The following is a 26,523-nucleotide window of genomic DNA, read 5'->3' as shown; positions in this document are numbered from 1 at the left end:
CCTGACCCACCCAGCCACCACTCCTTTTTAACTCCTTCAAACACCACTCCACCCACAACCCCACACCCCACCCCGTTCAGACTCCCCTGACCATCCAGTCTCCCCGTCAACACCATCCAGAATTCCCCCACATCCAGATTCATTCCCACACCATCCAGACTCTCCCCTTATTTCTACTCCATCCAGGCTTCCCTCCCCCAATCCATTCAGGACATGCTCTAAAATACCATTCAGGCTCCCCCCGCTCTCCTATCCCCCACAAACACCATCCAGGCTCTCCACCTCCAAATACACCACCCAGGCTTGCCTCCCCCGCATAACACCATCAGGGTTAGCCCCCCACCAACACCATCTAAACTCGCCCACCCGCAACATCATCCAGATTTGCCCCCATCATCCAGATTCACCCCTTCAACATCATCTAGACTTGCTCCCTCAATACTATCTAGACTTCCTCCCCATCATCCAAACTCCCCCCCCCACATAATCCAGACTCCCCCTTCTTCAACACCATACAGACATCCCCCCATCATTCAGACCGACCCAACATCATCCAGACTCCCCCAACATTATCCAGAATTCCCCAACATCCAGACTCCCTCCCGACATCATCCACATTTCCCCCATCATTCTGCCCCTGCCCCCACCCCCCCCAAACATCATCCTGACCCCTCCAACATCCAGACTCTTTCTCCAGTTTTCCCAAACACACCCATGTTACCCTCCTCAGCACGTGGTCCCTCCGAGCTCCCGCTGCTTCCTCCGCCCCGTACTGCGCGTGATGTCAGAAAGGGTTGGAGGCGGAGCTCGCGCTCTGACAGGAGGTCGGTGAAGACCGGAGCGAGAGCGGGAAGAGCTCGAGGGTGCGCGCGGGGAGCCCGAGTTCAAACAACGGACAGCCGGTAAGAGAGGGGGCGGGGAGGAGAGGGGGGAAACAGGCAATCCTTCCCGCTCGGGCGGGGGCGACGATGTTAGGAGCTCCTCATCATTAATCCCCTTCTTTGGCGATGCCGCCGCGAGACAACTTTGTTTTAAGAGAACCTGAGCCAAGTCCAGTTACCTGTAACGGTCCCGGGGCTCCCGGTACCGGACATCCCCGTTCAGACCGGGGGTTGCTCCTGAGTTTATCCGGGAGGGGTGAGTGGGGAACGGGGTCCGAGTTTCCCACCGAGAAGTCCTGTTCAAACTTCTCGAGCAACAGGTGAGCTGCTGGGAGAAGCAGGGCAGCAAACGGAGCCGTTAAGGATGTAGCCGGCTCGGTACCGGAGTCAGAGAGAGGGAGAGGGGGTCTGCCCCTCCGTCCCAGCTCCACTGCAACACGTTATGTTGGCTCAGGTCCCGGGATCTTTCCGCGGGGACTGTTGCTGGATGTGGTCGTAGGGCATGGTCTTCCCGTGAAACGGCACCAACTCCAAGATCAGCATTTAAAAAAAAAGACAGTTCTGAACCGCCCCGTGGTTTTCCCATTCTCCAAAATATAAACAAAGCTTATCCTTGACACAGGGTGCACCTGCCTGGAAGCGGGAGAGCTCTCGTTTTGCAGATGCACAGCTTCATGACCAGTTGTACCTTGTCATTCGATTTGCATCTGTACTGGTTGCATCATCTCTTATTTTTTTTGGAGAGCTCGGCAACCTTTTGTGTTTGAAGCACTAGCCTTTGCGCCAGGTACGAAGCCGCCCCTGTAGTGCATTCATTGGAAACTTCCTGAAGGTTGTCTGACAGCTCTTGCTCTCCAATGCTGTGCGAGCCAGTTTGTTAACCTGGCTTCTTGGATCTTACAACTTCCCAGCTGCTGATGTGCCATTGAAATTGCTTCTGTGTTGCTACTGAATCAATAACGCATTTGGCTGTTCAAGTTAAATGTCGATGATCTACTGGTCGTGTGTGGAAACGTGAGCATGTGCAGCTAAAAAAGCCCTATCTTCAGAATCATCATTTATCACATTGCTCCGCTTCACTTTCAAATACTATCAGTGTGTGAACCCTGAAGTACCTTGTTGCACTTTAATCAACTTAGAGCGCCTAATATTCTTTGAAATGCCGCGACTTTTGGATTAACAGTTGTGAAATGTTTGTTTGCAGTATCTGATACATTTACGATGGTTGTGATTTTTCAAGTCTAATTTCATATTTGAAAGCCTCTTCAAGTTATTAAATCAATTTTGAATTACTGTTGAAAATGATTTTATCCCCTCAAATTTTCTGGCAGAGCTGGTTAGCCATCTGAGGTTTTTCTTTCCCCAACAAATGCAACCATTTACTTTACCCTATAATTTGTTTTCACTTCACATGTTCATTCAGTTGACATATGAAAGTTGTGATTGAATCTGTTTCTACCTCAATATCAATTCATTTTTTTTCCTTATTGCTTCTGTTTCTTGTGTCACACACCACATACATTTGTCCTTTAGTTTATCAATATTCCAGTAATATAAAACAGTTTTCTTTATTTCTGCATATTCTTCATGATTTTATATACCTCCATTAAATCTATTTTCCTTGCTCTAAAATAGTAACTTTTAAAATTTTTTTAATCTAAGATTAACTAACCCTGCATCCCCAAAACCATTGTAGTAAATTTCTTGTGTCCTCTCCAAAACATTTGTTCTTCCTGACAAATTCAGCCATAAATGGGGGCTGAATTATTGTTTATTTTTTATATAGGCTGAACATAACTTCCTGGCTTTTGTACCATCTATATCTATTCATAATGCTCCTCTGTTTAAAGTCCAGTGACCAAATGCATTGTAGACTGTTTTGGTAATCGGTCTTAACTACCTTCAATATACAAAGACTCTTACATTCACTGTCTTGGCATCAAATGAACAAATGATCTCCAATTATTTAAAGAGGGAAAGTACTTTGAATTTCTACTCTTGATCTAACCAGCTGCTACTACTTGGTATTTATGTGTATGCTCATGAGCACATAATCTGTATTGACGCTGACCATTTTTTATGATTCTTTCCTGACTGTCAATATTCTGCTGCTGTTTGCAAAAAAAATGCAGCTTTCCCAAGTTTTGTTGTAGAGTTGCAGTCTGTATCCATTTGTTTACGTGGTTGGCTGCTGGATGTGTCGTTGACTGTTCTTTTCATTTGTGCTATGGATGCTGATCTAATAGTGTGTCCAACAGCTTTCCTTTGTTCCTGCATTTTGACAACAGAAAATATTGTTGAATCAGCTCTAGTTGTGTTGCATAGAACACCACGCAGAAGCCTATACATGCATGAATTTGCAGGCTTGTAGAGTACCATAACTGCTAAGAATGAAAGTTGGAGGTGGCCTGGGGCTACATGTTGGACTCTGTGGGTCAGCAGTTGCAGCTTGACGAGCTGTAGGCGTATGTGGAAATGTACTGCAGCATGATTCTCTAAATTCTGGTGGAATAAGGGAGGGGAAAGTGGGGATTGGGGGAGAGATATGTGGGTGAAACTGGAAAGAAATAACTTTTCTAACTAACAGTTGCTTGATTTTATAATTCAAATTGGAATATCAATTTATTCTGTTTTCAACAGGGCTAAATAAAAACATTGTTTTTAAATCGGCAACTATATTAAAAAAAACTGTGCTTCTAGAACTGTTATAGCACTAGCATTTTTGTCCATGTGGTATGGACACCTTTTGCCACCTTTGTGGTATTTATAGTGTATTTACACAAAGTAGTAATTAGATATACCAAATGAAATGATGTAAGCACCTTTGCAAGAATTGAATTAAATTGTTACTTTCACATTTGTTGCATATATACTGAGGCAAAATGTAACTTTTATAATTTTGTTTTTTTTTAATTAGAAGGACTTACTCTTAATATTGACTAGTATTTGTATGCATTTTAGTGACTTCCATTTCAAATGTTGCAATATTACTGTGGCAATATTGTTTTTAAATATGGTGAGTTGCCATATTTTAATAAGGAGTTGATTGTACTGGACAGGGTCCAGATGAGATTCACTAGAATGTTGCCTAGGCTGGAGCAACTTAGCAATGAAGAGATACTAGGTAAGTTGGGGTTATTTTTCTTTTAGCAGAAAAGGCTGAGGGATGATTTAGTTGAGGTGTATAAAGTTTGGAGGGTCACGAAAGATTGGAGGCTTAGAGGAAAGACTTTTTCACCCATAGCATGGTTGGGATTTGGAACACTCTTGTCTTGAGAAGGTAGTTCAGGTGGGATCCCTGATGTCCTTTTTAAAAAATACTTGAATGAGCACTTGAAGTGTCACAATATTCAATGCTATGGGTCTAGCCTGGGAAAGTGGGACTGGTTTAAGTAGTAATATATTTTTGGTGGTATACATTGGATTGATTGAAGGGCCTCTTCTGTAGAGATGATTCTTTGGAGAGGGTAATTAGGGAGAAACCTTTCCCTTTAAAGGGCCATTTCACAAGGGGCAGAGTTTTAAGGTAAAGATTGACAGGATTTGAGGACATTACCCTTCACCCAGAATTGTGGATACCTGGAAATTCCTGCCCGAAAGGATGATAGAGGCAGGAACCTTCAAGACATTTGAAGAACAATTTAGACGAGCACTTGAAAAGCTATAGCATGTGAACCAAGTATTTCAAAATGGAATTTAAATAAATGGATGTTTGACTGGCACAGACTTGCTGGGCCAAAGATTATCTTACTGAGCTGTAAAAAATTACTCCATGGCATACTCCTCAGCTGTTTGATATTTTGTAACTCTACTAATGTAGCTTTTCTTAAGTTACAGTTTGAGATGTACATTGAAAATATTATCAATTGTATGCTCACGTTTTTACAAATGATTGTGAACAAGGAAAAAGACTCTAAGTTGAGTTCAAGTGACCTATTTAAACCTTGAATGAAACTTGAGTGATTCCTTGGTGTCATTTGAACCCAATGATACATTTGTATTTTTACCTGCTGTATGATGTTTTTAGATGCAGCAGTTGTAAATAAGACAATGCTAATATAGCTAAGTATTGATAAAATTACATTGAAGTTGTAAATCTCTAAAGGATTTCAGAGCAAAGTATGGTAATTACTAGAAGGGTGCCGAAAGAGATTTGTTTCATTTCCTAAGTAACTTGATAAGTAATAGTTTAAGGCCTGGTAATCATACCTCTAGATTGGGCATTTTATTGTTTACAATTGGAATACAGATATTTGGAGCAGAGAGAAAATAATATCAGGGCAGATATTTGAGCGACCAAATCTCACAGCGTCATCAAAGCATTGTTTCTTTTCTTGATTTTTAGCTCTGTTATGCTGGTATCAGCACATCTCTACATTCTTCCAGAGCTACGCTGGTACAATATGGATCTGGATAGATTACACCACCAGACTGATACTGATAAGTTAGAGTGCACAACATAGCTGGCTATTCTTGTGTTACCTGTTTGTGATTTAGAATGGAGGAATTGGATCTGGTCAGTGCTGGTAAGAGTTGCACTCATCTTTGCATCTCTTGCATATATCTCCCTTCTCGGGAGTAGACCTGAGGATTAGATGTAATTATATATCCAAACTCATTGTGGGCACTGATTTCTTCTTAAAATAGTTGGTTTGGAGAAGGGTCATTATTCTCACTGATGCCACTTTTTGTTCATCATTCATCTGACAGGGAACGTCAGAAACTCTTAAAAGGTATTCACGGTGATGCAAATTACACTGTAAATCATGGTGATGAATTGATTCTAGATTTTTTTTCTCTTTCCTGATATTTTAGGGAGCTAGATTTTCTTCCATGTTCCTATTGTAGTTCAATTAACAACACAGTTGAACCCCATTTGTAAAAGAACAATGATTTAGTCCAAAAACATTTTGATAAAAGGTAAGAGTTGAAAAAAGATCTAAAATTATGAAAAATTAACTGAGAGTTGGCCTTGTCATGAGTAATTGCAGTTAACATTTCAAACCAGTGAGAAGAAAATGCTGCATAAAAGTGACTCCTTCTTGGAAAGGCATTAGTAATGTTTCAAGATATTTTGTAAGAAGTTGTTCCAGTTCCTGTAGATTTACCTGTTGCTTTTTTTCATCTTTGAGTATAATTTAAACTACAGAGCTGAAAGAAATGTATCAGTATTTTATTTAAACTTAATTACATTTTAAGAGTTGAAACTGGTAATTTTTAAAACTATACTTGCATCCCAATAAAAGCACTAAAACGCACCATAACTGCCTCTGGTCTCTTCTCCTCTTCCGTCTCTGAAGTGTGCTAAATTGCTATACTAATGCGCACAACATACTTGTACCCTTCTGATACTGTACATGGTACAGAATTTGTGCACAATTGTTACAATGTTGTAAATATCAGTGCAATTTATCTTGCAAGAAGAAATAAAATAAGGAACAGTGACTATGGTTAAATATTTTGTTTTTGCTGTGTTACCATTGTAACTTGTTTGTACAATTGACTTCTTGAAATAATGTGCTTTAAATCATGCATTACATTTGTATACATTAACATCTCCTTCCTTAAAAGAAAAACTGCTAATTCACACCTGTCCTGTTCAGTTGACAGTACTATCAATTATTTTGACTGCAGCACAAAGTATATGCTGGCCCTCAACAAGCAATCCCAGTGATGCAATTGTGCCTAACAGTGTCCACTACTGATTACAACAACAAATTATACCTTGCCAGTATTCCCTTCAGTGAAGTAAAAAGATATGTTTCATGTGAATATTAGATTTATCAAATACAAAAAGTTTTCAAACTTATACAAAACAAAATTATTACAGCAAGTTACACATTATCCAACCATCTCCTCTATCCTTATTTCAATCAATGGTGGATAAGCAAAGACGAGGAAGATGAGGGAGTACTTGTAAGGTACAACTACTTGTTTTCTATCTGGAAGAAGACTTGTCTTAGTTGTATCTCAGGTCACAGACCTTAGTTTGGGTAACTAAGTATCATTATGAACTCTTTGAATACTGAAAACCCTCCATGATTAACATGGCCAATGAATATCATGGACAAGTGTTGGTGTAGCTTTAGCGGTAGCTGGCTTTTTTGCATGCAACTAAATCATACTGTTCTTGTTAGGTTATAAGCTTTGGATGTATTCTCATAATCCTAGAAAATGGATGTTTACTTTTCCTATGTTAATTGTTTCAGTGACTTTCATTTTGATTTTCCATGTAGCTGTGAATATTATTTCCATATGTAACTTAATAAGTGATAACAGTCCTGAAATCACACCATTTAAAGAGATTGATTTTTGTATCAGATTTGTCAAAGAATGTGGATAATATAGAAATGTCTGCAGACTGATTTTTTTTGTGTTTTTGGTTACTAGTTTGCTTTCACAGATCTGGCTGAAAGGAAAACTGGATGGAACCTTGTGCTTAGGCTGTTAATTCATGTGCATTCTACCCCTAAGATTATAGTTAACAATTTGGCAAGATTTGATATGATGTAAGATTCAAGCCCTCTAACTGTCCAAAATGGTGATTTATGAATCAGATTTTAGGTAATATCAATCAACATTTAATCCTTGTACATTTGACTCTACCTTACAACTACTCCCTCATCTTCCTTGTCTTTGCTTATCCACCATTGATTGAAATAAGAATAGAGGAGATGGTTTGATAATGTGTAACTTGCTGTAATAATTTTGTTTTGTATAAGTTTGAAAACTTTCTTTTGTATTTGATAAATCTAATATTCACATGAAACATATCTTTTTACTGAAGGGAATACTGGCAAGATGTAATTTGTTGTTGTAATCAGTAGTGGAAACTGTTAGGCACAATTGCATCTCTGGGATTGCTTGTTGAGGGTCAGCATATACTTTGTGCTGCAGTCAAAATAATTGATAGTACCGTCAACTGAACAGAAAAGGTGTGAATTCACAGTTTTTCTTATAAGAATTCCAGTTGATGAAATGCAGTTTTCTGGTGTCTTTGGAGAGAAGAAAGCTAAAACGAGATCTTGCTGAAGTTTTAAAAATTATGAGGGGGCGGTTTGCATAGAGTGGACAGGGAGAAACTGTTCATTCAATGAGGCAGAGTATGGTTTTGTGAAAGAAAAATAATGGACTAACAAGATATACTAATAATATCCAGAATGGACATTGTGCACTGTATGTACCTATGTAATAGTAATTTGCAAAAAAAATTTTAAAAGTATGGGTTGCCTTTTACAGAAGTAATAGTTTGAAGTGGTTAAAATCCACCCTCTTCCCATTACCTTGCAGTGTAGTGTTGCCAAATTGATTGTAGGCAAGCAGGAGGGTGGAAGAACACAGCAAGCTAAGCAGCATCAGGAGGTGGAGAATTCAGCATTTTGGGTGTAACCCTTCTTCCTGGCTCACTGAGTTCTTCCAGCCTCCTGCTTGTCTACTTTGGATTCCAGCAACTACAGTTTTTTTTGCCTGTGGGTTAATGATTTGTTTCTGCTCGTCTTTTTCCTAAATCGTAGAACAGGAGCCAAGAACTATGGACTATTGAATTATTATTTATAGACAAAATCTCCATGATCTTTTTGTGCACTTTGTTAATCAAAAACAAAAGCGAAAGGTACAGATTTATTCAATTTTTAATAGTATAGATACACATGCTACTTAGCAGAGTACGTGCTGAGCATATATTAAACTCCATTTTTAGAACCATACAACACACCTCGCACTAATGTTTGAATGATATCATCATATGGATCAACAGCATCATCTTTATCACCGACATGTCACCATTGGCCCTATCATCTTGCCATCAGTGTTTCAGATATCTCACTCTTTTTAATAATTTAATAGCAGTCTATTTTGTTTTATTCCACACTCAGCAAGCTATTCAGTGTGTCTACCTTCTGAGCTGATGTTCTTCCTTATTTGGTAAATATTATCTCCTTGAGTCATTCAGTTTTTTTCTAATATTGTTGAAGGGCTTGGCTAAAGAAAGATCCAGTGGTTGAACAACACTGTTTAGACCACTGACATTCGCTACAATATCAGTATGCTATGATCGAACTTGAGCAACATTATTGGTGAGATCTAATTTGAACATGTCCGAGATAAGACTGTTTGCTTTGTGTGATCCTTCATGAAAACTTCAGGCTTTCTTTTGTCATATTTTCAAAATTTTTTTTAATCCATCCATCTTTTATTGTGAATTTGGATGACTACTTCTTTTGAAAATTCATGTTTGTGAAAGTTGTTGTCTTGAAAATCACAGTTAGATTGAGCTTTGTTCAGTGAGACATAATGCAGAACATCAATTCTGTTATTTTCATGGCCAGTTAATTTTCCTAATGTTATTTTCTCTTCAACTTTTTTGACTATTTATGTCAAAATTCATGGAATTCTTGCCTTTGTAGGCAAATCTACATTCCTTCAAATTGATAATGTTCTTCTCTCCCTGGAACACTCCAACTGCTGCACAATATTTATTCTGTAAAGGCGATGATTTGAAGTTTGAACTATGCATTCTATCTGCCATTTTTCTGACATACATGCAATCATATTGGACAGTAGGAAAAGTAGGATTACAGTGCACACCTGTCTTGGTGTCAATTGTTGATGTGGACAATCATGTGCAGCTGGACGGTTCCTTTCAGTGGCATGTTATTCTATGATTCTATAGATTTTGAACAAGTAGGTATGCACCAAGGCAAGCTTGACTTCATCAATCAGGTGATGATTACAAACAGTTTGATTTTTTTTGGATAAAAGTTGGATGTCACAATTTGAATTAAATTAACCTTATTCATATGCAGTATTTTGATTTCCAAAAGGTCTTGGTGTCACAAACATTTATTGTAGAAGGCAAGAGTTCATGTTGTTAAGGTTAGGTAAGTAAATTGACAAGCTAACAGGGAACAAAATCTGGATAATTGGATCAATTTTGGGCTATTTAACTGTAACCAGTGGAGTGTTTCAGGGATGAGTACTGCGTTACTTAACTTTATATATTAAAGACTTGGATGAAGAGATGGACTTTTATAGCTGAATTTGCTAATGAAGTCTTGTGATTGCAAAGATTTAAATAGCTCAATTGGTTTATGGTCCATCTGCCATTTTTTAATGTATAGGAATGAGGTAGTCCACTTTGGCAGGAAGAATAGGAAAGTACAACATTATTTAAGCTGAGAGGGGCTGTTGAATGCCAAATACAGATGGATCTGGGTGTCCATGCACATCAACCAAACATAATGACAAGGAGTTTCCAAACCGTCTGTCTCTGTTTCATCCTGGACAAAAGAGTAGATCAAAACTCATTGGCTGTTATAACAACACTGTATCATAATAGCTTCTTACTTGCATCTTAGCTCAAGTGTTCACTCAGTATATGTGATCACAACTAAGTTCAGAAGCTTCACTTATTATCCAGGATCCATCCGTAAACAGAAACTCTGAGAACCAAATTCTGAAAGAAGCTGCAAGTCATCAAGTAACCAGTATTTAACCAGCTTCATTTTCAAAGGTCATTAAGCATTTATTTTTGTGCTTTTGATTGTGGATTGAAATGGGTAGAAGGACTTTTTTAAAATAGAGGATTGTGGAAAGCATTTAGACATATGAACAGACAGGGAATATAGGGATATGGACCTTGGGCAAGCAAGTGGGATTAGTTTAGACTGGCATCATACTCAGTGCATGTTGGGTCGAAGGGCCTATTCCTGTGCTGTACCGTTCTACGTACCTTTTATGATTTGTGCTCTTTTTACAAGCAAGTTACCCAATATTCATTCTAAGTGCTGCTTGCATTGCTGTTTGTTCAAACAGTTGGGAAATTACTATAAATGAGTTGGAACTCTGAGATATGTTCAGTAGGAGATTCTGCAGGTAGTAAGTAGCTGATTGCTATGGAGTGATGACTGCTCATTAAAGACAGACTTCTACCTGTGCACAGCTATGGAATGATTCCCAGGTCACTGAATAGCGTAAGGATGTGAATGTCTTAGCAGGAGTCTTTGGGCCTCCAAAATAGAAGATATGCATTCTCTGGGTATTTTTTTAAAGAAAACACTTCTCAAGACTGAAGAAAGCCTGTTTATTTTTACTTGTAAGGAGCTGTAAACTGTGGCTCTTGACCAATATGTCAGAAACATTGTAAATTATGAACCAGTCACCCTGTACCACTTGGAGGAGGAATGTTTTGGAGCAACAGGACCTGACCAGCCAAAATCACCATCTCAGAAAACATTGAGCAGGAACTGTGGAATTGCATTAGTAGTCTTGCTCTGCACCCATAACGTGCATATTTATATAGGAGTTTTACTGCATTTTAAGCAGTAGAGTGTTTATCAATAACTAGAATCTATTTATTTGCAAATAGTCATTCTGTTTAAGTACAAAAATTTGATCTGTGCTTTGTCAACCTGAGTCTAAAAGATAGGCAAATCAGGATACTATGCATCATTTTATAAAAAACTTTAAGTTTTGTGACAACACTGGGAATAGTGGCCTGATTTCCAGTATGCTATCCCAGTAATCTGTAATAGTCACCAAAGAACCAATCTCCCAGCTATTTGACAACAAGAAACCTCAACTTGCTGTGAATACTTTGCTTTATTAGACCATCACTTCAACTTTAAGTCACAGAATCCATTCAAGAAACCAAGAGACATGCTAAGTCGAAGACTGGGAAGCATAAAGCAAAAATTGAGTTAACAGTAATTAAACGTGTCTTCATCCAATCTGAGAGTTTGCTGTGTGACCAAGTGTGAGATGTTGCATTAATTATTTATAAAGCGTTCAAAAAGATACTGGCCTTACTTTAAATCACAAGCTTCCTCCTGAGATAGTTATTTGATATGGGGTATATATGCACTTCTTTCTGTACACAACACAGATTATGGTCGGTGAGGGAGGAATGTATTCTGTCCATGACACATTGCCCAGTGATTCAAGAACAGTTAATTTGCTTCAAGTGGATGCATCTCATTTTAAAGTTGTCATTAATAGATACTTAAATTTTCAAATCCTCCTGTTTTTCCTAAATTATGCTGAAATCTTAAGCTTTTGTGATTTTGTTTTTGTTTTACCAGCTTTCAAGGAGCCATAAAAAATGTGAATTGTAAATGAAGATCTATTTGTCTTGCGGTTTGTCATAGGTTGGGGATACTTCATGTTTTATGTCTCCCATTTAACCAGGTAGTTTTCAGTGTTCATTTTCCTAAAGAACTGGAGATGATTCTTTTTGACCAGAAGTTTATTGGCTAACTTCTGCTTTTTGTTGAAATAACTGATTTCACCTGAGAGGGAATTGAAAAAGAAAATTGATAAAAAATATTTCCTGAAGCATAAAATAGTGGCAAATTCTCTAAAGCCATAATAAATATTTATTTAACACAACTGTGTCTTCCAGATTCCTGCTTCCATGGTAATGTACTAAAATTCTGCTGTGAATTGTTTGTATCTGTTCAAAATTTCTGGGCAGCCAGCTTATGGGATTTCTGAACTAGCGAGACTTATAGTGCATGGAAATTTGGATAAAAATTATATTTGGCTTGATGTTGGCCTCTAGCAGCTTATTTACTTTTTGGGATAACAATTGTGCATCCACCTTTGTAAGCTGCAGGTGACTTTGAACATGTGAGAATCTTTAGGGAGATGTGGAGAAAATTATTGATGTTGAAACTTGTGTACATTTAACTGTGTATTGGAAAAGTCTGTTCTGTTGGAACCTGTACTAATGTTTTGATTGTCAATTCGTTTGAATGATACATTATTATACATTGTAACTTAGGAACCCTAGTTTTAGACCTTGTTTTTGAGAAAGTCGGCATTAGCTCTGTCAACCTTCGCTCAACTCCTTTGAATAGGTGACTTATGAGAATCTCAGCTTCCACTACAGCAATTCTAATGTATGGGATGAAAAAGTGGACAAATGCTCACCACTGTCACTGAATCCAACTGATTCACTCACTAATTATCAACAATCTGTGCAAGATGCGAGCAAGGAAACTGCACACATTTCTTAGAAGTAAAGAACAAAAACTGCTGGACGTTGCGTGCATAGTTACAATTTCACCAGGTTATCCAGAATTTTTTTTTGTTGTACTAAATGCAACGAACATGCATGATGAGATGGAAAAAAGCTGCATGTACATCAGCAAAGAGAATAACTCCATTTGAGAGGAAAAGAATGGGAGGTTATGATCGACTGTAACCAACAGTTGGAGAGATGGCTGGAACAAACTTGTCATCTAGAGAGATCAGTCACCAGTGGAACTCTGAGCAACATAGAGAGCCAACCTGTAATGCAAGAGTTTGATACTGAACCAAAAGTACAGGAGATCAACCAGAGAGTCATTTGGTTTGTAATATGCAACCTCCGGGTCCTGATACTGTGCAAAGTAGACTGGCACTCCATTGCATAACTTATCCCTGTAGAGAGATGAGGCACTGCCTCAATGTGTAATGCAAGGATTGCTACCCTGTAGAAGAACAAGGATGGCAATTGCAGCAACTACCATGACATTTGTTTGCTGAACATGTTGGAATAAACATTTGCCTGTGTGGCCCTTGTCAGACTACAGATGTTGCCCTGAATACATCCATCTCAAATCCCAGTCTTGCAGAAGTGGAAAATCCATAATTAACATGCCATTTCAGCAACTGGAAAAGCAATATTTTGAATAAAGGGGATCTCCACCTATACTATTTGAATAGCTGCCCACTAAAGTAGTCAATGTGATTCTTTCTTTCTATGATACTATCATGGACAAAATTAGACCCATTTGAAATCTGCAGTGATGTCAGATAGAATTGCATTCCATTGTAAATATTTTTTTCCTTTTGGTGTTTTCTTTGTCATGTGCCTTCAGTTCCTACACAAGTGGACACCCTTTGTTGATCAGAAATGACAAAGCTCTTCAACCTTATCTTCCTGAAACCCACAACAAATGTATACTAAATCCTCAGTTGCTTTAGTCTCATGCTGTGCTTGAAGTTTATAATGGTTGCAGCAAATGGACAGATTTTCTTATGCCTACAAAGAGCTTTGTTCAGGATATCGCATTACCCTCTCTATCAGCATTGATAATGTGACATTGGAGCTTGATAGTTTCATGGGTACGTTCCATAATCATAAAGGTCAATTGATACTAAAATCCACATCCGCTGCAAAGGCAGCAGCTCTTGGTTTAGACACATGTGTGTGCAAGACAACAGAAACCTAACCAAGACGGCAGATTGGATCTATCAAGCTGCATCATCTGTGCACTTTGCTGTATAGTAGTGACTACTTCTTTAAAACATTGCTTAGTAGGAGGAAAAGACCTGAAGAGTTTCCACCTTTGCTGTCTTGAACCTACTCTTTATCTCTTTTGGAAAGGCAAGGTCAGCAACTGAGGTCTTGGAGTATATCACATGTTAATTCCATCAGCATGTGGTCATTACTAAGTGAGCAATGTCTGTTGTGAATTTCCCTATCGATCGTATACCCAAAACGTCCTAGAAAGCGAACTGATACTTGTTCATGATTTGCTGGGCATCCTACATATATCCAGGAGGACGTTGACTGTTTGAAAGGGTATTGGAAGAGGTGAACCGAACCCAGAAAACTCACCTGGCCAAGAGAGCCCAGAAAAGGCAATGGCTAGAAAATAGAGTACCTTCTCAGCCTACTGTTCTTACCTGAAAATGTGACAGACAAGCTTCTGAACTATACCACCTGATGTTTAATGCAGAGTTGACCAATAATGGATCTACTATTACGTCACAAGATGAAAGGCAGCAGAGAATAACATGTAGTTCTCTGCTTGTAATGGTAAAGTTAATGTAAATTTGCACAGATGTGCTTTGAAAAGGAATTTCCTGTATTCTGCCTTGAAATTCTGAAAAATAAATATGGTAATAGAAGAAAAGATACAAGAGAACAAGACTGAATATGTTGCATTTATTGCGATGTGGGTGGTTTGAAAGCATGCAGATTGTATGGGTAGACAAAGAATGTATAGTCCATGGTCTTAACCTTGCTGCCCACACTTCTATGCTGCTGAGGCCTTAGCCATTGCCCACACTTCTTTTGCAATTTGGGTGCTTTCTTTTTTGTGTCTATAATATAGTTAGTATAACTGTTTAAATTTCATTATGAAGCAAGATTGAATTGTTGGGGTAGAGTTATTCCTTTAAAAATCTAGGCCTGTGGGATACTTCCAGCTGAATGAATGATTTCACCAGCATGAAGATGTTGTGATATCTTAAATTTTTCAACCAAAATATTATATAGTGTACATGTTTATGCAATTCATTAAAGGAACAATCACCCTAAGTATTGACATTTGAAGCACAGTAGGAGTTTGTGTGGCTACATTTCATGGTTGCTTCTTCATCTTCTAGGAGAAAGTGAGGACTGCAGATGCTGGAGATCAGAGCTGAAACTATGTTGCTGGAAAAGCGTAGCAGGTCAGGCAGCATCCAAAGAGCAGGAGAATCGACGTTTCGGGCATGAGCCCTTCTTCAGGAATAAGGAGAGTGTGCCAAGCAGACTAAGATAAAAGGGGGAGAGGCCCCTCCCTATCTTTTATCTTGGCCTGCTTGGTGCACCCTCCTCATTCCTAAAGAAGGCCCCCATGCCCGAAACGTCGATTCTCCTGCTCCTTGGATGCTGCCTGACCTGCTGCGCTTTTCCAGCAACACATTTTCAGCTCTGCTTCTTTATCTTGACTTCCCTGTGACGTTTACTGCAGTCAACATTCCATTGTTTCCCAGGGTTGGGATTAGGGCTGGGGATGGCAATAATCCTGCATAACTCCTATAATTGGAGTTCCTTTGATTTCATTTCGTTTCCAAGCTTGGAATCAGCTTAAATTTATATGAGAGTGACTCCCAAATTTGGTCATCAGTTTTGAGAGTTATTGTGAACTTTTCAACAATATCCTGTTTAGTATTACATGTAGTCAGAATATCTAGCAGTTTAACATTGACTTGTTTCAGTTAATGGTATTTAGATGTTCAGTTCAGTAGCCTGCAGTTTCACCTAGTTTGGTCATTTTGTGTACAGCCTTTATATCATGTCCATCCTCGCCCTGAGCTCTTAAACTCTACATTCGCTGTTATCACTGGTGTTGTTTGCATTTACATTGTGAATATGGCTTTTCCAAGTCATGTTTTTATGGATATTGCTGCCATCGTTAATATTTTTGTAACCACCTGTTCTTAAAAAATATATATTTTAACCTTTTTTAGTGTTACTTTTGTTGGTTTGCAGTGCTGTATAGTACTTGGGTAAAGTTGCACTCATTCAGAACTCTGACAGAAAGATATAATCTGTTTATTTATATTATTGACTTAGATGAAAGGACCACATGTTCGTAGCAAAATTTTGCTGACAATGCCACAATAGCCAGGAAAAGCAAGTTGTCAGGAGATTGTAAAAGGTGCATAGGTGAGGTCCATGTTGGCAGTAAAAATGGAAAAGTCAAATAGTGTTCAAATTTGAGAAATCTGCAGAATGCTGTGGAGCAGAGATCTTGGTGTTCTCATATGGAACTCACACAGGTAGCATGCAAATACAGCAAGGAAATAGGATGAAGAAAGAAAACATTTGTAATGTTAAAGTAGGGAATCTTATTGTAGAAGACCTTGGTAAAACCACAACTTGGATGCTGCATACAATTTTGGGACTTACTCCTTTGGATATCCAATGTTAGAAGTGGTTTAAAGAAGGTGATTCCTGGAAAGAAGGGTTTGTTTTATCAGGGATGGTTAGACTTATACTTGAAGTTTAGAAGAAGAATGAGAGATGATCTCATTAAAACACACTGGTTCTGAGGAGGCTTGAAATGGAAGATGTTGAGAGGATGCTTTCTTTAGTATGTGAATCCTAAACTTGGGGGCACGGTTTCAAAATAAGCTCTCATTGGAATTTCATCTATGAAGATCATTAATCTTTGGAATTCTGCTTGCTTAAATTGACTAATTGCACCTGACTGCAGTGGTTTGAAAATCCTTGCAATTAGGCATCAGTTACTCTTTATTTTTAGACATTTTTGCAGTGAGCTTGTTTTGCTGGGCTCCACTTGCATAAACGCTCACTAATTTGCAACTCTGAGCACTTTTTCCTAATCTGAATCCTTAACAGGACATAAAATTCATGACATTATTTACTATGTCTTTGAGTTCCTCATGTCCTGACTAACTTTTCTACTTTGATCAACAGTACTGCAATTGATCATCTGCTTATTTCCATGCTGTTTGTGGGACCTTGCTGTATGCAGACTGGCTGCTGTGTGCTCCACAGTGTAAAGGGCTCATTTAAAGAGTTAACTTTTTTTGACAACTCTGGGAGTAGCAAGACTTTATTTTCTGTGTGCTACACCAGTGAGATGTGATAGCTATAATTACTCTGGTTATTGAGACAGGGTATGCATGCTTGTAATATGCATCCCTGTAAATTTGTAAAGATTAATTTCAGTAATATCAATCGGTAGGTGACCATTTTGAATGAAACAAGTTTCTGTGGCTGTTATATGGATCGTTCTGGATTACATGTAAATTTATCAATCCAAATGTGGTCACTTCTCATTTGCCTTCATTCTAGTTTTTCAATCTGTTTTTCTTTCACTCAATTCAACCTCCTGAGTTTAATCTGGGTACTCTTCTGTACTGTGGCTGGGACTTAGTTCCTTTACCAACCAGAACTGAACATAATATTGAAGATTTAAGCTTGCCCGGTTACAGTGGTGTTTACTTTTGAGCATGGTGGTACCTGTTGATGCTGCTTTCCATTGTTTTCGCAATAACAGGATGTCTTCATTTAGTTTAAGATTGTGTTTGTGAAAATTTTAAGTGAGGAAGACAAAGTTCCATAGCCTTCCTTAGCAGCAAAATACTGTTAAATACTAAATTGCTAAATTCCTACATTGATAAATTAAATAACTGTTAAAGTAAGTTTTGAGAAAAAAACGTAAGGTACACAAACTGCTGTCGTGTCTACTCATCAGGTTCCAAGTTGCTTGTTGGGGCAACACTTCTTCTCCCTGGGGCTGCTCCTATTGGCTGGCTGCAGATCATAGAGATGTACAGCGCATTGGCATTTTGGGTGGGCAGGAAGACCATGGATATGCCTGTGTTGATGGATTCAGTGGCTCCTCTGCATTGTTCTAGGGAAGAGGATTGGGGATTTATTGCAACATTCTGGTCAGATACAGCATTGTAGTAAACTCTATTCAAACAAGTCTCTCTATGCTCAACAAGATTTCCGGTTGCTATAACCTATCAACATTAAAGTGAAACAAAGTCTAATCTGGCAATGTTAAAAGTGGACTCTATTTTTAATTGGCTTAAGCATCTTGGCACAGCTTTTCAGTTTTATCAAAAGCTTCTGGAAGTCATGGCATACTAAAATCTCCTCTTTATATATTTAAGTGATAATTCAAACCTTTATTAATTTAAAAATAGATTGCAAATATTTAGTTTGTGATAAACCTATATCTAATGTGAGAGCCAAGATTTTCAACAATTGATACTGAATAAACAGAACCGTTTGATAGTTTAATACTGTAATGTCAGTATCTTTGCAAACACAAGCATTTAAACAGGTCTGATTTATTGGCTTTTTTTTTGAAAAAGAAAAATTCAAGGCAAAATAGATTTTTAGAGCTGTCTCAAAATTCTGCAAATGGGTAGCTGATAGAAAAATAGATTGATTTACCGGTTAGACTTTAAACCTTTCCCAGCTGGTAATTTAGAATATTTCTCTAATGTATTCACTCAGTGTGGGCATGAGGTAGCATTTATTGATGTTGAAGGTGTTGAGTTGCCTGGCTGACACAATGCATTGTAAAGGTAGTCCCATAGCATGATTTAGGTTGGGAATTGCAGGATATTGACATCAGATCCATATTTTGTTATACAGTGATACAGGTGATTAGCACTACTACCTCCCAGTGCCAGGAACCCAGGTTTGATGCCAGCCTTGGGTAACTGTTTGTGCGGAGTTTGTGGGAGTTTGTATGTTCTCCCAGTGTCTGTATGATGGATATGGGCAATGTTTTAGCATGGCCAAGTGTCCAGGCACGTGTAGCCATGGCGAATGCAGAGTTACACAGGGAGGATAGGGAGCCATGTCTGGGTTTGATGCTCTCTCTAGGGTCTGTGTGGACTCAATGGGTTAAGTGCTCTGTTTCCACACTTCAGGGATTTTGATACTTCCAAGTCAATATGATATGTAACTTTGGAAACTGAATCAATGCAGGTTTTTTTACGTTTTTGGTCTGAGCTACGAGAGATTTTGGGATTTGTCGTTGGTGCGTCATTTCTGCTTGCTTCTACTTGTAGAAATTGTGGTCTGAATCGTCTAGGTAGTGACAATTACTATTGCATTGCTCCGATCTTGGCATTTTCAGAAGTATGGAACACACCTTCTATGATCTTCTCATACAGGATACACTGAGGAAGTTGTGCCACACTCTATTATGGTGCTAATTGTTACATTCAGTTAGAGTTTAAATGCCCCAAATTGTTAGTTGTTGCGCTTCCAATAATGTTTCACAGCAGAAACCATTTAGAAAGCCTGGTGTCCACAGTGATTTTAATTATCTTGTGACCAGTATTTCTTTAAGGACCTGTTTTCCTCGTAAATATTCCTCCCACCCCTGCCATGACTTAATAGTGTTCACCTCCCTCCATCCCCATTTTCTGACACTTTTTTAAAATCCTGTGCTCTCACCCTCCCCAATCTAAGGAAATGTTGAACCATCTCATGACTGCCCTCCTTTTGACATCAGCTGGACAGGAGCCAAGAATTCCAGGAGGTTGTGCCACTAAGGATTGGGATGAGCGCTGATTACTGTCTGTGTTTTGGCTTGGTTTGTGTGGTTCTTGCTGACTGATCTTATTGATTTTAAAAATCACACAACACCAAGTTATAGTCCAACAGGTTTAATTGGAAGCACACTAGCTTTCGGAGCGGCACTCCTTCATCAGTGGTAGTGGAGGGCTCAATCCTAACACACAGAATTTATAGCATAAATTTACAGTGTGATGTAACTGAAATTATACATTGAAAAATTGATTGTCTGTTAAGCCTTTCATCTGTTAGAATACAGTGATAGTTTCACTTCTTTCATGTATAAGTCACAAGACCTTTTATTTAAAAAGTTACATTCTCGGGTTAGCTGTTAACAACGGAGATAGCTAGACAATATGTTGAAGGTGTTGGTCCCCTGTGTTCTCTAGGAGAAAGTGAGGACTGCAAATGCTGGAGATCAGAGCTGAAAATGGTTGCTGGAAAAGCACAGCAGGTCAGGCAGCATCCAAGGAGCAGGAGAATCGATGTTTTGGGCATGAGCCCTTCAGGAATGAGGAGAGTGTGCCAAGCAGGCTAAGATAAAAGGTAGGGAGGAGGGACTTGGGGGAGGGGCGTTGGAAACGCGATAGGTGGAAGAAGGTTAATGTGAGGGTGATAGGCTGGAGTGTGGGTGGGGGCAGAGAGGTCAGGAAGAAGATTGCAGGTTAGGAACGTGGTGCTGAATTCGAGAGTTGGGACTGAGACAAGGTGGGGGGAAGGGAAATGAAGAAATCTGAGTTCATCCTTTGTGGTTAGAGGGCTCCTAGGCGGAAGATGAGGCGCTCTTCCTCCAGCTGTCGTGTTTCTATGGTCTGGCGATGGAGGAGTCCAAGGACTTGCATGTCCTTGGTGGACTGGGAGGGGGAATTGAAGTGTTGAGCCACGGGGTGGTTGAGTTTGTTGGTCCGGGTGTCCCAGAGGTGTTCTCTAAAACGTTCTGCAAGTAGGCGGCCTGTCTCCCCAATATAGAGGGGGCCACATCGGATGCTATAAATGACGTGTGTGGAGGTGCAGGTGAATTTGTGGCGGATATGGAAGGATCCCTTGGGGCCTTGGAGGAAAGTAAGGGGGGAGGTGTGGGCGCAAGTTTTGCGTTTCTTTCATTTCTGCCAGGACCCAAGGGATCCTTCCATATCTGCTATATCTTGGATGCTGCCTGACCTGCTACGCTTTTCCAGCAACACATTTTCATCCCTGTGTTCTTTGTCTATGCCATGATGATTAGATTGATTCTAATCTAAAAAGTAAGGTAACGGAGTTCTACATGAATGCATGCAGTTTTTGAACAAAATACAATGTAACCCTGCAAGTACAAATTCACCCCACAAAATATGTGTGCATGTGGGTCTTTGTCTGCCTGCGTGTGTGTCTGTCTGGGTTAGGGGTTATGAATGTGAGAAAGTGGTATGTGTGTGTGTATTGAGTGCAGAGTGTCTTAAGTCTGTGAGGGGGTGCATGAGAGTGTGGGAGTGTTTTTGTGTGTGTGTGTGTGTGTGTGTGTGTGTACACAGGGCAATAGTGGTCACCTGTAATGTGACATGAACCCAAGGTTGAGGCCCTCCCTATGGGTACCGAACTTAGCTATCAGCCTTTGCTCGGCAACTTTTCTCTGCTTAGTAAAAAATGAGGTCTGCGGATGCTGGAGATCACAGCTGAAAATGTGTTGCTGGTTAAAGCACAGCAGGTTAGGCAGCATCTCAGGAATAGGGAATTCGACGTTTCGAGCATAAGCCCTTCATCAGGAATGAGAGAGTGTAGCCAAGCAGGCTAAGATAAAAGGTAGGGAGGAGGGACTTGGGGGAGGGGCGATGGAGGTGGGATAGGTGGAAGGAGGTCAAGGTGAGGGTGATAGGCTGGAGTGGGGTGGGGGCGGAGAGGTCAGGAAGAAGATTGCAGGTTAGGAGGGCGGTGCTGAGTTGAGGGAACCGACTGAGACAAGGTGGGGGGAGGGGAAATGAGGAAACTGGAGAAATCTGAATTCATACCTTGTGGTTGGAGGGTTCCCAGGCGGAATATGAGGCGCTCCTCCTCCAGCCGTCGTGTTGTTATGTTCTGCCGGTGGAGGAGTCCAAGGACCTGCATGTCCTCGGTGGAGTGGGAGGGAGAGTTAGTGTTGAGCCACGGGGTGGTTGGGTTGGTTGGTCCGGGCGGCCCAGAGGTGTTCTCTGAAGCGTTCCGCAAGTAAGCGGCCTGTCTCCCCAATATAGAGGAGGCCACATCGGGTGCAGCGGATGCAATAGATGATGTGTGTGGAGGTACAGGTGGGCTTATGCTCGAAACCTCGAATTCCCTATTCCTGAGATGCTGCCTAACCTGCTGTGCTTTAACCAGCAACTTTTCTCTGCTTCCTGTCCCGAAATCCACCTTGGAGGATGGTCACCCGAAGGTCCAAGGCTGAATGTCCTGGACCACTGAAGTGCTCCCAACTGGGAGGGAACCCTCCTGTCTGTTGATTGTTGTGTGGTGCCCATTCATCTGTTGTCGTAGCCTTTGCTCGGTTTCCCCAGTGTACCATGCCTCCGGGCATCTTTGCCTGCAACGTATAAGATAGACAACGTTGGCTGAGTCACATGAGTACCTGCCATGTACAAGGTGGGAGGTGTCCCCACGCATGATGGTGGTATCTATGTCCACACTCTGACACGCCTTGCAGTGTCCACCTTGACAGGGTTGTATGGAGTTGTCCTGAGAGCTAGGCAGCTTGCTACGAACAATGATCTGTTTGAGTTTTGGCGGTTGTTTAAAGGCAAGTAGTGGAGGTGTGGCGAAGGTTTTTGTGAGGTGCTCATGGACATTGGTAATGTGTTGCAGGTCACGAAGAACATGGCGTAATTTTTCAGCTCCTGGGAAATACTGAACAATGATGGGTACCCTGTCGGTTGCAGCACGTGTCTGTCTCCATTATCTCTCTCTTTAGATTAGAATCAATCTAAACATCTTGGCATAGACAGAGAACACAGGGGGCCAACATCTTCATATTGTCTAGCTATCACCATTGTTAACAGCTAACCTCAGAATGCAACCTTTTTTTTAAAAAAAGGTTTTGTGATTTACACATGAAAGAAATGAAACTATCACTGTATTCTTACAGATGAAAGGCTTAACAGACAATCAATTTTTCCATGTATAATTTCAGTTACATCACACTGTAAATTTTTGCTATAAATTCTGTGTTAGGGTTTGGGAGAAGATTTGTAGCTCGGGTGCTCGTTGTTGTGGTTCTGTTCGCCGAGCTGGGAGTTTGTGTTGCAAATGTTTCGTCCCCTTTCTAGGTGACATCCTCGGTGCTTGGGAGCCTCCTGTGAAGCACTTCTGTGATGTTTCCTCCGGCATTTATAGTGGCTAGTCTCTGCCGCTTCCGGTTGTCAGTTCTTGCTGTCCACTGCAACAAACACATCGACTTGGACCCAATATACCGGCCACTGCAGCGGACAGCAAGAACTGACAACCAGAAGCGGCAGAGATAAGCCTCTAAATGCCGGAGGAAACATTACAGAAGTGCTTCATAGGAGGCTTCCAAGCACTGAGGATGTCACCTAGAAAGGGGACGAAACGTTTGCAACACAAACTCCCAGCTTGGCGAACAGAACCACAACATTCTGTGTTAGGATTGAGCACTCCACTACCACCTGATGAAGGAGTGTTGCTCTGAAAGCTAGTGTGCTTCCAATTAAACCTGTTGGACTATAACCTGGTGTTGTGTGATTTTTAACTTTGTACACCCCAGTCCAACATCGGAATCTCCAAATTGATCTTATTGATGTTGGAGTCAGGAGTGTGGTTAGGGTAAAACTGTCAATTGAAATGAAGCAAATCAATGGTAATAAGTTGAAGCTGATGGCTCCTCTCCAGTCTGAAGATTTGATTTTTGTTATTTGAAAGCTTAAGCCAATAACATCTCGTACAGACCAATTGGTTTTGGCAGAACAATTGTTTGATGTGCTTGCAATGTACATTTTCTGAAAGTAATGCCCACTGAACACTGGATGATTCAGTAATTGATTCATTGATGATCCTTCATATTCGCAATAGCAGTTAGGCAGTTAAATTTAAAAAAAATGCATTTTTTGAGCAAAGTATGGAGGCTTATTACACAGGGGCCTTTTGTCAGAAATTCCTAGTTGCTTTGTGTTTCACGTCCTACACTATTTCTCATCTGTCTCACGTCATGATTTTAAAATAGCTGCAGACACCTACTTCAAATACTTTCACAAATTTTAGTTTGGATATCTGTATATTTGGAATGAAATGGTTCATGCAGTTGGAAGGCTTTTATTCTGATGTCAGAAGTCAGTCACCGTTTTCAGTCAAGTCCTCTTGATCAATCTTACGAACAAAATAAGTGTAGTCTGCACAAAATTTGAAATTTTCTTAGAAATTTCTATCCATTTACACCACGAGTAGAACCTCTTGGGTATGGGTTAAGAATGTAGGAATGTGTGTACTGTGGAGATTTTTAAACCAGAACTTTGAGTCATTTTGAGGTCAGCCTAACTGGTTTTAGAATATAACCTCTGTTTTACACCTACGAATCTCTTGACCTATTTGCTGTTAATTTGTGTTCAGTTTTATTTACAACTCCTCATTATTAAATAGCCCATGACTTAATGTTGTAAAACCTAAACAGTGCTCCGATTTGGGATGAGCATTAATAGATGTTTGGTTATGGCTTTACACTTGAATCACAATGACCAGCAAGAGTCCAATTATCCTTTCTAGATATTGTAACTATTTTATGATCTACCTCATCACCACTAACATTGGTATCACCATTTACAACAAATCTAATTGGCTAATCGCATAAAATAGCCATGGGAGTAGCTCAGAGGCTAGGTATCTGTTGGTGAGTGTCTCATTACCTGCCATCCGTCTTTTCATCACGTTGTGCACATGGTAGTGTAATGGAATGCTCTCTCTTCATTTGGATGAAAGCAGATTCAATAATATTCTAAAATTTATTTCCATCCAGTACAAAGCAGCCTGCTTCATCAAACAACAACCATCATCTGATGTATTCATTTCCTTCACATTTGGCATGCTGTGGCTGCAGTGTGTATGACCTACAAAATGTGCTTCCCTGACTCTCTATGTACTGTAGCCATACATTACCACTGGATTCATTGGTCCAGTTATCTTTCAAACACCATATACCATCTTCCATTGTTTTTAGTCTTTACTTGAAAATTTAACACCTGTATCCTACCCTAATGTGCAGTAAATCCAGTTTGGCCGTACTCCTGTTCTTACTGATATTTTTGCACTTCACACACCAATTCAAAGTTTCTACCCTTGTGTTTTTCACTGAAACTCACAGAAATATAACCTTAAATATCCAGTGAAGCTGTTGAAGGCTGTCACTGTAATATGTGGAAAGTCAAAATCGATTGCACCTTAAAATTTCAGAAAGTTATTGTTAATATTTTAAATTTGGTATTGAGATATCAATATTAGCTAGCACACTGCTGGGAACTCTTCTACTTTCTAAATGTGCTGCAAGTTTGTATTCATCTGGTGGGAAATCTCAGCATTGATTAATGATTTAAAAAGCAGCTGTAGTTGCAGCAATCTTAACACTGTTATATGGAAGTATTCCTTTAAATTATGAGCATGCATCCTGGAGTGAGGCATAAACATTAAGATTACGCCACACAGAGTAAGGAAGCCTTTGCTTGCTTGAGACAGTGTAATGGAATTTGAGTCAAAGCGGGAGTTTGAGGTAGAGGGGAAGAAATGCTTTAGTCCAGAAAACAGTGAGAAATGAGCAAAAAAGGAAATAAAAGGCTGACAGGGGCCCACTTGTATTGATGCTTCAGGTGAGATAATGTCACAAGTGCAAGGTAAATGACTGATTTCATGAGTAGGCATGGTCAGTATTTTGAATCTCTAGTAAAATTTGGCTATTCAGTTTGTGTTAATGTCTCCTTAGACCTTCCTTTTTCTCTTCCTGAGAAATAGCTGAAGTTCTCATGGCAAGTTCAAATGTATTCTAAGGGTAACAAATTAGAATTATGGGATGACTGGTTAGCAGGGCCAAGTGGAGTGTACATCCTGCTGTATGTGTATAGTCATGGATATACATAATGTCACCAGCTGTACCAGCTTGAGTTCTGGGTTTCAGAGTTAGCATCAACTGGAATCACTTTACATCCATGTAGGTAGTACATATAATCACCACAGATTAGAAGCCTATAGCACAGAGGGAATGACTAACTACCAGGTAGCCTAAGAAAACTGAGCAGGTAGTGTAGGAGTGCGCTGGTTTAAACTCTTGGAGGATAGGGTTACCCTTCAGGATCCTAATTGGAAGGGAATAAAGTTGGTAATAGAAGTTACCAACGGTGATCCCAGGGAGAATAGAAGTCCATTCTTATTCACTCTTTCCATATCCAAAATATATCTCCTCAAAATAAGGGAGGTAACAATTACACACAATGTTCCAAATGTGATAAAATAAGACAGGAGTGTTGATGCTGGAATGCAAGAAGTGAGACCATGTTGGAGAAACTGAGCAGGACTGGAAGCATCTGTAGAAAGAGAAACAATTAACTTTTTAAGTCCTGTGACTGTTTGTCAGAACTAAAGGCAGATGGGAATAGAGCATAAAATGAGAACTAGGAGCAGAAGCAGGCAATTCAGCCGAGTGAGCCTGCTGTGCCATTCAGCACAATCGTGGGTGATCTCATCTTGGTCTCTACTCCACTTTTTGCCTGCTGCTCATAACACTTCAATCTGTTGCTGGTTTAAATACATTCAAAGAGAGAGTTTTTTTTATAATGTTCTGGATCCACCCAACTCTAGGTGAGTGAATTCCAC

At 39.8% G+C, this 26,523-nt stretch overlaps 1 protein-coding gene across 1 annotated transcript in view; it reads left to right on the top strand.

Moving 5' to 3' along the window:
• Positions 1-820: 820 nt before the first annotated feature.
• The window catches only part of ugt8 (UDP glycosyltransferase 8), an 83,461-nt gene continuing 57,758 nt past the window's right edge, over positions 821-26,523 (top strand). The window contains exon 1 of the mRNA XM_060832514.1: positions 821-902. The gene's annotated coding sequence lies outside the window, so the exon portion shown is untranslated. The remainder of the gene's footprint in view (positions 903-26,523) is intronic.

This window comes from Hemiscyllium ocellatum, chromosome 1 (assembly GCF_020745735.1).
Source record: "Hemiscyllium ocellatum isolate sHemOce1 chromosome 1, sHemOce1.pat.X.cur, whole genome shotgun sequence".
Taxonomy (NCBI): domain Eukaryota; kingdom Metazoa; phylum Chordata; class Chondrichthyes; order Orectolobiformes; family Hemiscylliidae; genus Hemiscyllium; species Hemiscyllium ocellatum.
This window is presented reverse-complemented; position numbering and strand designations above follow the sequence as displayed.